We start from the raw sequence: 12221 nt of genomic DNA on the forward strand, positions 1-12221 counted from the left end.
TGGCTTTAGAGTTAGGTGTTGAAGGACAAGCAGGAGTTCACTACCTAGAATATTTCAGGTGAAAAAACCATAGGTGGGCAGCCCGGGTGGCCCAGCGGTTTAGTGCCGCCTTCAGCCCAGGGTGTGATCCTAGAGACCTGGGATCAAGTCCCACGTCGGGCTCCCTGCATGGAGCCTGCTTCTCCCTCTGCCTGTGTCTCTGCCTCTCTCTCTCTCTCTCTCTCTCTCTGTCTCTCATGAATAAATAAATAAAATCATTAAAAAATATATAAAAAAGAAAAACTATAGGTGTCAGAGGGCTGGTGAGAACTAGGATGCTGAGAGGTGTGCAGTGGCCAGGGCCTGATTGTCTGGGGGTGGGGGGGAGGCAGGAGATAAGGCTCAGCTTGGGCTTGGGTGGAAAGTAGCCAATGTGTCATACTAAAGAGTATCATTTTTTTTAAAGATTTTATTCATTTCAAGAGAGAGAACAAAGCACAAGCAGGGGGAAGAGAGATACAGGGAAAGGGGGAGGAGGGGCCAGGGATAAGAGACAGGGAGGGGCAGAGGGAGAGGGAGAAGCAGACTTCCCACCAAACAGGAGAAGCCCTACTGGGGCCTCCATCCCAGGACCCTGAGATCACAACCTGAGCCAAAGGCAGATGCTTAACCATCTGCTTAACCAACGGAGCTACCCAGACGCCCCCTAAAGAGAATGGATTTTACAGACGTATCGGGACGCCATTGAAGACTTCAGAGCAGTGGAGGGTGTTCACTGGAATAGTGGGCCAGGAAGATCACTGGTGGTTAGAGCTAGGTGAGTGGGAGGCAGGAAGACAGCCAAAAAGCTCGAGGCAAAACACTGGGTTCTGTCAGTAATTGTGCCTGGCTACTATCTAATAAGATGCAAAATACTGGCGGCTGGTGCAAGGTAGGGGCGTCTGCCCTCTCACGTAATACAAATAGATAGCTCAGAACTACTGTGGCGGCCCCATTACGTTGTCAGACTCCCTACTCCTATCTTCCTGTTCTGCTACTCTCACAGCTGCCTCATTGGCACCAGGTGGCTGCCGCTCTTCCAGCCATCAGATGGAAGAGGAGGAGGGAGCGAGGGTGCACCAGAAAAGGCATCAGCCGGCTAAGTCAGCTCCGGTAGAAAGCTTTCCCAGGACCCCCACTCGCAGGTCTCTGTTTATTTGTCATTGGCCACCCCTCCTGGCAAACGAGGCTAGGAAATGCAGAGCACGTAGGTAGCCCCCCAGCGTCCCCAGGGGTAAGTGGTAGGCAACTAGAAAATTCTATTGCTAACTCTCTTAGGAATTACCTGTTTGTTTTTTCCTTCACCCCCCTGCCTGGGCCCCCAGGTCGCGGGAAGACGTACCTTCTCCTGTGAAGAGCTGAGACAAAGAACGTGTTGCTGCCCTTGTCCGTGTGGGATACGGCGGGCGACCGAGCCTGAGGCTGAGTTCCGCCCTCTGCGGGCCCCCCTGTGTCTGGTGAGGAGCGGGGACAGCGGGCCGTAGTCATTCACCGGGGATCAGGAGCAGCCCCAGAAGAGGGTCTGTGCTCCTCCCTTTTATTTTTATTATTTTTAAGATTTTATTTATTTATTCATGAGACACACACACACACACACACACACACACAGGCAGAGACACAGGCAGAGGGAGAAGCAGGCTCCATGCAGGGAGCCCGACGTGAGACTCGATCCTGGGTCTCCAAGACCACGTCCTGGGCTGAAGGCGGCGCCAAACCACTAAGCCACCGGGGCTGCCCTGTGCTCCTCCCTTTTAATCTGGGCTGGGGGTGAGATTATTCTGACCCAGAGGGTACGGCGCGACTGATGCTACAGGAGTTTTGGGCCAGGCCGCGGGGAGGAGGCAGCTGCCGGCTCTCTCCTCTCCCACCCCTGCCCCTGGAGATCAGCCGCCGGAGCCGACGCGGAGCGAGCAGGTGCGGCCGCCGCCAGCCACCGAGGCAGAGCGGGCGAGGCTCCGGGAGGCGCCGGCCCCTGCGCGTCAGGCCGCCCCTCGACCTCCAGGTCTTGCAGCCGAAGCCCAGGCCGCGGGACAGACTCGCTGCGCTGCGCCCCGTCTCAGTGTCTGAACCACAGAGGCCACTGTGGTTGCTGTGACAATACTAAGGTATTGTGGTGTGAAGCGGTTGCTGCCTCGAGGTGGCAGTGGATGCTGAGAAGGCTGTGGGGCAGCTGATAGCCTTCTGGATCAAGTTGGAGGAGGGAAAGGCTGCGGCCTCAGGTGCCCCGGGAGCCCTTTCTGGAGGTGGGGGCGCTCGGGACCAGGAGGAGGCGTGGACTTAGACAAGGCTATTTACCTGCCCGGTGCTCCCACCTGTCAGCTGTGGGCAGCGGTCCTCGCACCCAGGGACACACCTAACGGGGCGCCCGCAGGCCCACGTAACCACGGAGGACACGCGGCCAAGAACATAGCTGAAGCTTTCAAGTCGGCCCTGGGGCGATGCTCCTGACATGGGGGCACAGTAAAGGAGACAGAGTGACTTTCTGAAGCCCATTTGGGGCCTGGGGTTTTATGGAGCACTCTGTGTTCTTATTTTCAAGGCATTTTGTGGTCGTCGTTTGTCTTGCTACGGGAGAGGGAAAGATCTTTGAAAATGGGATGTGCAGGAAGACATAAATCTGTGGCGTGCAAAAAAAGGAGAAATAATAGGAAAGATGATATAGACCGACTCATTGCGAGAGTCCTAGCGCTGCAATCTGAAGACTCAATTAACTGCCAAATTTGAGGCTGCATTAACCAGCGAGATTTATCACTGATGCAGAAGTCTCCAAGAGACGTAAGGCTAGGATACGTGGAGAAGGAAATACCTTTTTGCTTTTCGTCAGAGTCTTAGATCTAGGTAGAGAGCCTCTACTTTCTGTTGGCTACTTGGTTTTTGGGGTCTGCATTTAGAAGACACATCACAGGATTCCAGAGCTGGAAGAGATCCAGTCTGTGCATTTCACAGATGAAGAAACTGAGAGCCCAAAGAGTGTTGGTTGGTGGAGGGGAAAACTAAGGATTTGGAGACAGAAGCAGGCTACTCCTGTCCAAGCTTCAGTTCACACTTCTGTATAATGAGCTTAAGAACACCATCCTCTGTTACCAGATTTTGGTACCTGATTCCTCCCAGAGATTTTGGAGATTTTTGGAATGCTTTCCAAAAAGGGCAATGTGATCACAGGATGCATTAATAAAGATATACCATCCAGAATGATGGAGGTGACTGATTTACTCAACTCTGCACTGGCCAGACTACAGTGGGAGCCTGGAATGCTTGGGCTCTGTGCTCCAAGAGAGGTTTTAGGGAAACTAGATCCTGTCTAGATAAGGTCAGTGAGATGGTGCATGTCTTATGAGAAACAGAGCAATGTCAGTTTGGAGGAGACAAAGGCTGAGGGGGAAGAACAGAAGAACCCTACTCAAATCAATGAAGCTTAAGGGATGAGATTTATTCTGTGTGGTCCCAACAACTGGTAAATAAATGGCAGACTTCGATTTCATTCAACCCAGTGCTTGGCTCATATAGGCCTCTTGATCATGTTCACTGATAGGATTACTGTCAAGGGTACCAGGAACAACTGGCTCTCAGTTGTCCAGAGAGTAAAAAGGAGTCAAGGATTGGAAAAGTAGGCCAACCTTGGGGCCAGACAGAAAATAATCTAGGTAGGACCAGCTATAAAATTTGCAGGACCCAGTGAAAAACAAAACATAGGGCCCCTTGCTAAAAATAATTACAAACTTCAAGACAGTGGCAGCAGAGCATTAAACTAAACTTGTGGCATCTTCTAAGCCTGGGGCCCCGTGGGTTGCATGCCGATGAATGGCCCCTGATTTTAGGCTCTATGGGCCATAGCATGTCACAACAATTCAGTCTGCTGTTGTAGCACAAAAGCAGCCACAGACCAGATGTAAATCAAGGCGCATGATTGTGTGTCGGTAAAACTTGATTTATAAAAATAAGTGGTGACCAGATATTTGCCTACAGGCTGTAGTTTGCCAGCTCTGCTGTAAGGTGCCGAGAGGCTCTGCTAACTCAGCGGCAGGGTGGTGAGAGGCTCTGCTGGTGTAGAGGCTCTGCTAACTCTGCTGCTGGGGGTGAGAGGCTCTGCTAACCTGGCTGCAGGGGGTGAGAGGCTCTGCTAACCCTGCTCCAGGGGTCCGAGAGGCTCTCTTAACTCTGCTGCGGGGGGGTGAGAAGATCTTTTAACTCTGCTGTAGAGGGTGAGAGGCTCTGTTAACTGCTGCAGGGGGTGAAAATTGTTAACCCTGCTGTAGGGGGTGAGAAGCTCTGTTAACTCTGCTACAGGGGGTAAGAGGCTTTGCTAACCCTGCTGCAGGGGGTGAGAAGATCTGTTAACCCTGCTGCAAGGTGCTGAGAGGCTCATGAGAGCCCCGGGCAGGATGGCGCCACACCCGAGTCTGTCCATGTTTGGGCCGCCACGGAGCTGCTCTCTTGCCTTCTCCCACCCAGGGGAAGACTGTCTCTACCTCGAGTCCCACACCTTACTAGGATTCCTTGAATCCTTATCTCCCTTTCCATCAGGGAATGAGAATAACTAAATGCACCGAGGTCACCATGTTCCCTGCTGGGCTTGTTGCCTAAACAGGGGAGACTGGCCCCTGCCGTTGCTCAGGTGGCATCCACTTGGCCTCCTGGTGAGAGAAAAGGGGTGGAACGTGTGCCAGCCTCGAGGCCAACAGCAACAGCACTGTCCAGAAACCACACGGGAGCAGACTCCGGGGAAAAGGGGCAGTGTGTGCCTGTGGATGAGAATGGTGTTTGCTGGGTATTTTTGTGGGTTTTTTTGTGTGTGTTGTGTGTGTGTGTGTTTTCAGATCCAGAGTAGGCCTTGATCTCTGAGAACAGCAGGAGCTTCTGTGGTCAGCACAGCTTCATTAATTCATAGAGACCTGAAGCCAGGAGGGCTTCTGCAGGCAGCAGGCCGGCGTCTCTGCGTCTCTTTGAGCTGACCCAAACCCCACCGATGTTCTAGAGACTGGGTGCCCTGAAGGTGACGTTTCTGTCTGAAGCACTGTGCTGCGCTCACGAGGGGCTAACGCGAGAGAGAAGTCTCTGTTCCTCACCGTCTGCCTCCTTATCTCCCATAGGATCTCCGTCTCTGCTTCAAAGAGGGATTGGCTCCAAGTTACTCCTGCCTGAGCAGCGGATGTGAACTGCTCGCAGAGTCCTGGTGACTCAGAGGATGTCCCCGCTGCGTGAACCACGCCTTGTTTGAAAACAGGTTGAGTTCAGCTCCTCCGCGTCCATGGGAAGCTTTCCTGGGGCCAGTTTTTTCATTTAACACACTTCGACTTGGTGCTGGTGTTTTTGCTGGGTTCCGCGGATGGGAAACAAAGGCGAATAGTGCATCCCTCCAACACACACTCACTGGCGTGTGGCCTACAGCAGGTGCTGAGGACGGGAGGCCAGTATTGCAAAGACGGAACCGAGGAGGCTCCCACCTGGGAGGGGTTCACTGTCTTGTAGGGGCAGAGGCACCACAGCATCTGCGGTCCCCACCCTGTGTGATGAAGTGATGGGGAGCGGGTGGTGAGCACTGTCCCTGGGTGTGGGGCGCTGGCTTCTCAGGCCAATTGCAGTGAGCTAGAGCAGAGCAGCAGCAGCACTGCTGCAGGGGGTGAGAGGCTCTGCTAACTCTGCTGCAGGGGGTGAGAGGGATTGCTTGTTTTTGCAGAGAAGGAGCTGTAGCCCTCTTCCCCGGGGTTTTGTAAAGGACCACAACTTTTAGGAATAACGTTGTACAGGTTGAACTGTGTGTTCCCCCTAAAAGATGTTGAGGTACTAAGCCCCAGCCTTCTTTAGAAATGGAGTCTCCGTGGGCGATCCAGTTAGGAGGGTAGGCGTTCATCCCATATGACCTGTGTCTTTATAAAGAGGGAAAATGTGGACGCAGAGACAGACGTACAAGGTGGAGGGGGTGGGCGGGGGCTGCCACATGCCAAGGAACTGCCAGCTGCTAGGAGAGCCGCCTGGAATCCATCCCGTGAGCTCACACTGGGAGGCGGCCAGTGTCTGCTATTTAAGCCACTTGGTTTGTGGCGCTTTGTTAGAGGCCTAGGAAACTGACACAGGGTGCAAGGACCCCAACTTTGAACCACATTCCTTGTCTTTTGTCTCTATCGTAAAATCAGGCACAAATTTCCCTCTTATGGTTCTGGAGGTCAGAAGTCCTAAAAGCAGGTGTCAGTTGGTCAGCATTTTTTTTTTCCCTTTCGGAGGCTTGAGGGGAGAATTTATTTCTTCCCTTTCCTAGCTCCTTGGGGCCATGTACATTCTTTGGTTCGTGGCCTCTGCCTCCATCTTCAAAATGCATCCCTTCAGCCTCTGTACCAAACCACCGGCTCTTGCCTGCCCCCCTGCCCTCCGCGGCCCCCTCCAGCCCCACACTTCTGATCTCCAGGGATCTTTTGCTTCTCGCCTGTCAGCCTGTGAACACCTAGACTCCTCTGGAGCCCACAGCATCGGGCCCTGTGGGAATTCCGGGGCCCCACGTGCCAGGACAGTCTTTCCAGATAGCAGACACTGGCTGAGCAGAACCTCCTGGTCAGCCAAACCACGTCTAACCCTCAGACTCTCCTTCCCTCACTTTCTTTTTACCTGAATGTCATGCTTGCAGATGAAGATGCTTGCAGATGAAGAACAGGTTTGGGATTCCATCGAAGGAAGGCTTCTTGGCAATCGAGTAGGGTAGGCTACTGAGGTAGCCCACCTGCAGAATGCAGAGTTCAGTAGCTCTTAGGAGCTTGGGCTTGTGAATCCAGTTGACCCCAAAAAGGTCTATCAGTCACAAGTTGCATGACCCCCAAGCCTTAGTTTTCTCCTGTGTGAATTAGGAATGGTGATAATCACAGGACGAAATGAGGACAATGCCAGAGTCACAAACTTACATGCCCTCCAGGTGAGCGGATGAAGCAGGCCCCTGAAAGCAGCACAGGGCCTGGGTGGTCGCCCCCCTTGATAAGCCTGGGGGCAAGAAGCATACCCCTTCCTTTTTAGCTGTAGGAAAGCTGGCAGGGCAGACATGAGTGATGACCGAGGGGTGCTCAGCCTCAGCAGGAAGACAGCACGGAGTGGCGGGGACTGTGGACAGTTGGAGACAGTTGGAGATGGCGTGCCCTGGGGCCTCAGGGGGACTGGTGTGCTCAAGTTGGGGTTGGTGCTGAATGGCCCAGGCTTGTGTGAGGAGGGGCTGAGTGGGCCAAGCCTGGGGTCCAGTCCTCATGGGCTGTGAAGAACCCCAATGCCCAGGCTGTACCCCAGACTAATCTTGGCAGTACCTCTGGGTTAGGTTCTGCCGTTGGTAATTTTATTGATTGATTGATTGATTGATTGATTTACAAAATTTTGTTGTTCGCTTGACAGAGAGAGAATGAGAGAGAGAGCACAAGCAGGGGGAGCAGGAGAGGGAGAAGAAGCCTCTCTGCTGAGCAGGGAGCCTGATGTGGGACTTCATCCCAGGAGCCTGAGATCATGATCTGAGCTGAAGGCAGATGCTGAACCAGCTGACCCATCCTGGTCTCCTGTCATTGGTAATTTTAAAGCTCTTCCTCTCAGTGAGGCCCACTTTTATTTTATTTTATTTATTCATAGAGACAGAGAGAGGGGCAGAGACACAGGCAGAGGGAGAAGCAGGCTCCATACAGGAAGCCCGACATGGGACTCGATCCCGGGTCTCCAGGATCACACCCCAGGATGCAGGCAGCGCTAAACCGCTGCGCCACTGGGGCTGCCTGAGGCCCACTTTTAGAAGCAGCAGTCCGGGGTGGTGGTGAGGAGATCGGGGCCATGGGGTCCCCTGGTGATCGGGGCCAGAGAGAGAGACCGAGGAAGAGAAGGAATTGGTGGTGGGGCCTGTGGGGTGAGGGCCGTCTGCACCATGACGTGGCCTAAAATGACCATTGTGAATGAGAAGAGCAGCTGACTTACGGAGGACCAAAGGCCGATACTCTCGGGCAGTTGCTTAGCTGTGGTCAGTCTTCTATGGGAAACAGTACAGTCTCCTCTTTCAGAACTCAGGCAAGAAGAGTCACGGGAGGTATGCCTGCAATGAGAAAGGAGACTTTCTTGGCTTGGCAGATGGGGATTAGGAAGACAGCCCTTGGGGGTTGGTTACAAGGTAAATGGCTGGTGGCAGGATTGGAAGTGCAGGTTAGCTGCTGAGGATCCAACATGAAACAAAAGTCCTGACTCCTCAAGTTTGTTAAACTCTTACCTAAAATTTAACCCCAAGTCGAAGGAGACAAAGATACTGGACTTGGGGAAGTATCCCCAAGGATACTTTTGTAGGAAACAGTTGTCAGGAGTTTAATGGAGTTAACAAAAACAATTGTTTTTGTTAGGAAACAAATGGCCAGGAGTTTAATGGAGTTAACAAAAGAAAAAGAAAAAAAAGTCTTTCATCATCTCAAGAAAAACCATTGTGAGACTTTCAGTGGGATCATTAAACCGGAGCCAAAGCCAGAGACGGCCTCTTGTGGTTGCATTTATCTGCTGGGCTTGAGCTGCTGTGAGGTGAATAAAAGCCATTTTTACTGAAATAGAACTTTTGTGGTTTGTGATCCATCTTTATTTTGTTCGGATACACGAGGCCTTTGTTTTGCTCTGCTATGTGAAGATAATCACTGTACTATTTCATTTTAATGTGTGGTAGAACTGGCGGGGAGTCGTAAAGAGAAGATTCCGTTTCAGGTGACATGCATATTCAGGTCCACTGTTTGTGTGCCCTGGTGCAGGAGGCATTAATTTCATCAGGGGAAATGGGAAGCCCTTTGGACAGACCTTAATTTTATCCCCATTTAGTAAAACAGGTGAAGAGTGGTCTGGTTGGTTGGTTCACTGGAGCCAAGGAAGTTGGGGAAGAAGGAAGTAGCTAGAATATGGGAAAGGGACAGTGTGGTGGTGTGATTTTATAATAATCAATATATGTTTGGTCTTTTGTCTTGTTCCTGCTACAGAGCTCCTAAAACTCCTGGAATTTCCTAAGTGATAAAGGTGTCCTTTGTTGTGTTAATGAAGTGATTTTTGGAAAGCCCCAGGTAAGCCAAGGATGAGGCCTGGTTGCAGGAGGGTCAAACTTGTCTTCATAGGATTGGAATTTCCAGGACCCTATCCCCACGCAGAATTTAGTCACCAATGGCCAATGATTTAGTCAATCATGCCTATGTAATGAAGCCTCCATAAAACCCCCAAAGGCTGGGATTTGGAGAGTTCCTGGGCGGGCCAACACAGGCAGTTGCTGGTAGGGGGCTCAGGAGCTCCGTACCCTTCCCCCACACCCTTCCCTACACCCATGCACCATGCATCTCTTCCATCTAGTTGCTTGGGAGTTATATTCTTTTCTAATAAACCAAAAATCTGCTCATGTGCCTCTGAGTTCTACGTTGTTCTAGCAAAGTAATCCAACCCAAGAAGGGGGTCCTGGGAACCTCTGATCTATAGCTGGTTGGTCAGAAGCACCGGTGAAACCTGGATTTGTGATTGGCCTCTGAAATGTGTGTGTGCACGCGCAGGCATGGGTGCAGGCTTGGTGGAGGGGGGTGGACTCATCTAAGGGGCTGAAAGAGGATAATCTTTTCCTTTAATAAAATCAGGTTACCTGGGGAGTTACTGAGCCTACGGGATGGCCAATGTTGGGGTTGTATTGAGTTAACTGTAAGGGCTCCTCCAGAGACCGGGGGACTTGTAGAAGACATTGATTCACGGGAAATGAGTAAGAACTGGGAATAAGTTGTTTCATGAATTTAGCTTCTTGGAGAAGAGTGCCTGGCACCTAGTAGGAGCTCTATAGGTATTTGTCGAGCAAATAAATGGAGGGAACTCCACACTGATTCATGTCTGGAAAGAATGTAAGAGCAGAAATGCTAAGCCAGGAACTTCTGTGAACGGAGGATGAGGGAATTTGTGCTTTGCTACATATGTTTGTGTGAGCTCTGTAGGTTTAGGACCTGGTGTCCGTGGGCTTGCTTCCCGTGGGGCGAAGGGAGGATGGTGAACAGGGGGCCAGTTGCAATCAGGCTAAAGTCTGCTCGGGCAGGAGGAAAGCAGCCGGCAGATAATCAATGCTGTGCTTGCCTTCCGCTGTCTGGAAGCTACTAGGAGTGGCTATTGCTGTGCGCCTGTAATGAGACAAGTCGGAGCTGAGTCAAGAAATCCATGTGGCTTTCGGCTGGATTCCGAGCGCAGTCTTTCCCCTGGTCCGTGGGTCTGCCTTCTGCAGTTTCAGCCACCTGTGGTCCCCCAGGTCCTCAAGCAGAGGCTCCCCCTTCCGAGGCATGGCCAGAGCAGTAGTGCCTAACGCCACGTCATGCACTTCACTTCGCCCCACCATGCAGGCATCTGAACTCCTATCATCACTGTTGTGCCCAAGATTGCGAATCCGAGAAACCACCAAGGAGCCGACGCCGATGCAAATACGTGAGGGTTTGTTTACAAGCTCGAGCTTGGGTCCAAGTGTACTCCGCGCAGCAGAGCAGGGACTTGGACCCCGAGACTAAGAAGCACAGCAGTGTTATAGGGGTCCATGGCCAATGAGATGGTAACATACGTAGAAAGTTGCACAGTCATGTCGGTCCACACGCAGGTGGCCAATTGAATCACGATTTACCCTATAGTGACCATTTGAACTAGCCTATTATTCTGGTTAGAATTGGCGCGCAGGTTTGGCGGGCAAAAGAGGGGTTTTCATTCGTTGGAGGTTAAAGGTCAGAGGTCCCGCATTCCTATGTGTGCTGGTTTCTGATAAGGGTGTGCTTAATAGCTAAACTAGGGTGAGGGAGTGCCTTAAACAACAGGCAGGTGTCGTGTGGGGGGTTTTACATGAGATGGCGGGTGTAGCACAAAATGGAGTTAGTCCTGCTCTGCTTGTCCAGGGGTAGGGGATTTTTGTTAGATTTCCTGGGTCCCACAATCACCAGAAGGGTGCATACAGGGCACCTGGGTGGCTCAGTAGTTGAGCGTCTGCCTTCGGCTCAGGTCGTGATCCTAGGGTCCCAGGATCGAGTCCCACATCGGGCTCCCCTCAGGGAGCCTGCTTCTCCCTCTGCCTCTGTCTCTGCCTCTCTCTGTGTCTCTCATGATAAACAAATAAAATCTTTAAAAAAATTTAAAAAGAAGGGTGAATACAGTATAAGATGTTCTGAGAGGGACCACAATCATATAACTTTTATTACAGCATATTGTTATAATTGCTCTATTCTATTATTATTGTTAATCTCTTCCTGTGCCTAACTCATAAATTAAACCATCTCATTAAACTTTCTCTCATGGCCCAGTACTATTGGAGGTCTCAGGCATCCCCTGGGGGTCTTGGAGCCTATCCACCTTGGATAAGGGGCAACCACTGTACTTCTGAGTTGACATTCAAGGCCGTTGTACTTCTATTTAACACAGAAAATCTTGAGATGCATATTTTTTGAGAAGATGAGATATAAATTGGGCTGTATAAATTCAGATTCATCTCGGCTCTGCTCTATACCCAGTGTGATCTCGAGCAAGGTAATTTTTTTAAAAGATTTATTTATTTCAGAGACAGGGAGTACATGCATGCAAATATGAGTGGGGGGGATAGGCAGAGGGACAACAGACTCCCCGCTGAGCAGGAAGCCCAATAAGGGGCTTGATCGTAGGACCCTGGGATCATGATCCGAGCCAAAGGCTGATGCTCAACCAACTGAGCCACCCAGGCACTCCTCGAGCAAGTTAATTAATCTCACCATGTCTCAGTTTCCTCCTCTGGAAAATGGGGTAATTATGTTTTTCCTAACTCCTGAGATTAAGGGAGTAAACGCAGGAATGATTGCAAGGAAGGTACAATAGCACGTGGCACATGAGAGAGCTTGATATCTTAGCTATTAATCATCAGAGATAGTCATGTTCATTCAAATGGAGGGAGGGGTAACATTTGTTACTTGGGTCGAACGAGTGGACTCTGGGGATTACACACCAGGCACCGTGCTAGGCACATCCTACCCACTCTTGCTGGATCGCTTCCATAACTCTCAGAAAACAGTGGAGCTGCTGAGGTTCAGACAGATGCAACAACATGCCCGGGGCACCCAGCTGCAAAGTGGTGGTGCTGAGACTGGATTTCAGTAATGCCACAGATTTCCCTTGGGCCACAGTGTGGCTCTGAAAGAGGAGAAGACCTGTGGTTTGCAACCAAAGATGGCCTTTTGCTGGGGCGCCCGGGTGGCTCAGTTGGT

This window comes from Canis lupus, chromosome 19, assembly GCF_048164855.1.
Source record: "Canis lupus baileyi chromosome 19, mCanLup2.hap1, whole genome shotgun sequence".
In the NCBI taxonomy this organism is placed as follows: domain Eukaryota; kingdom Metazoa; phylum Chordata; class Mammalia; order Carnivora; family Canidae; genus Canis; species Canis lupus.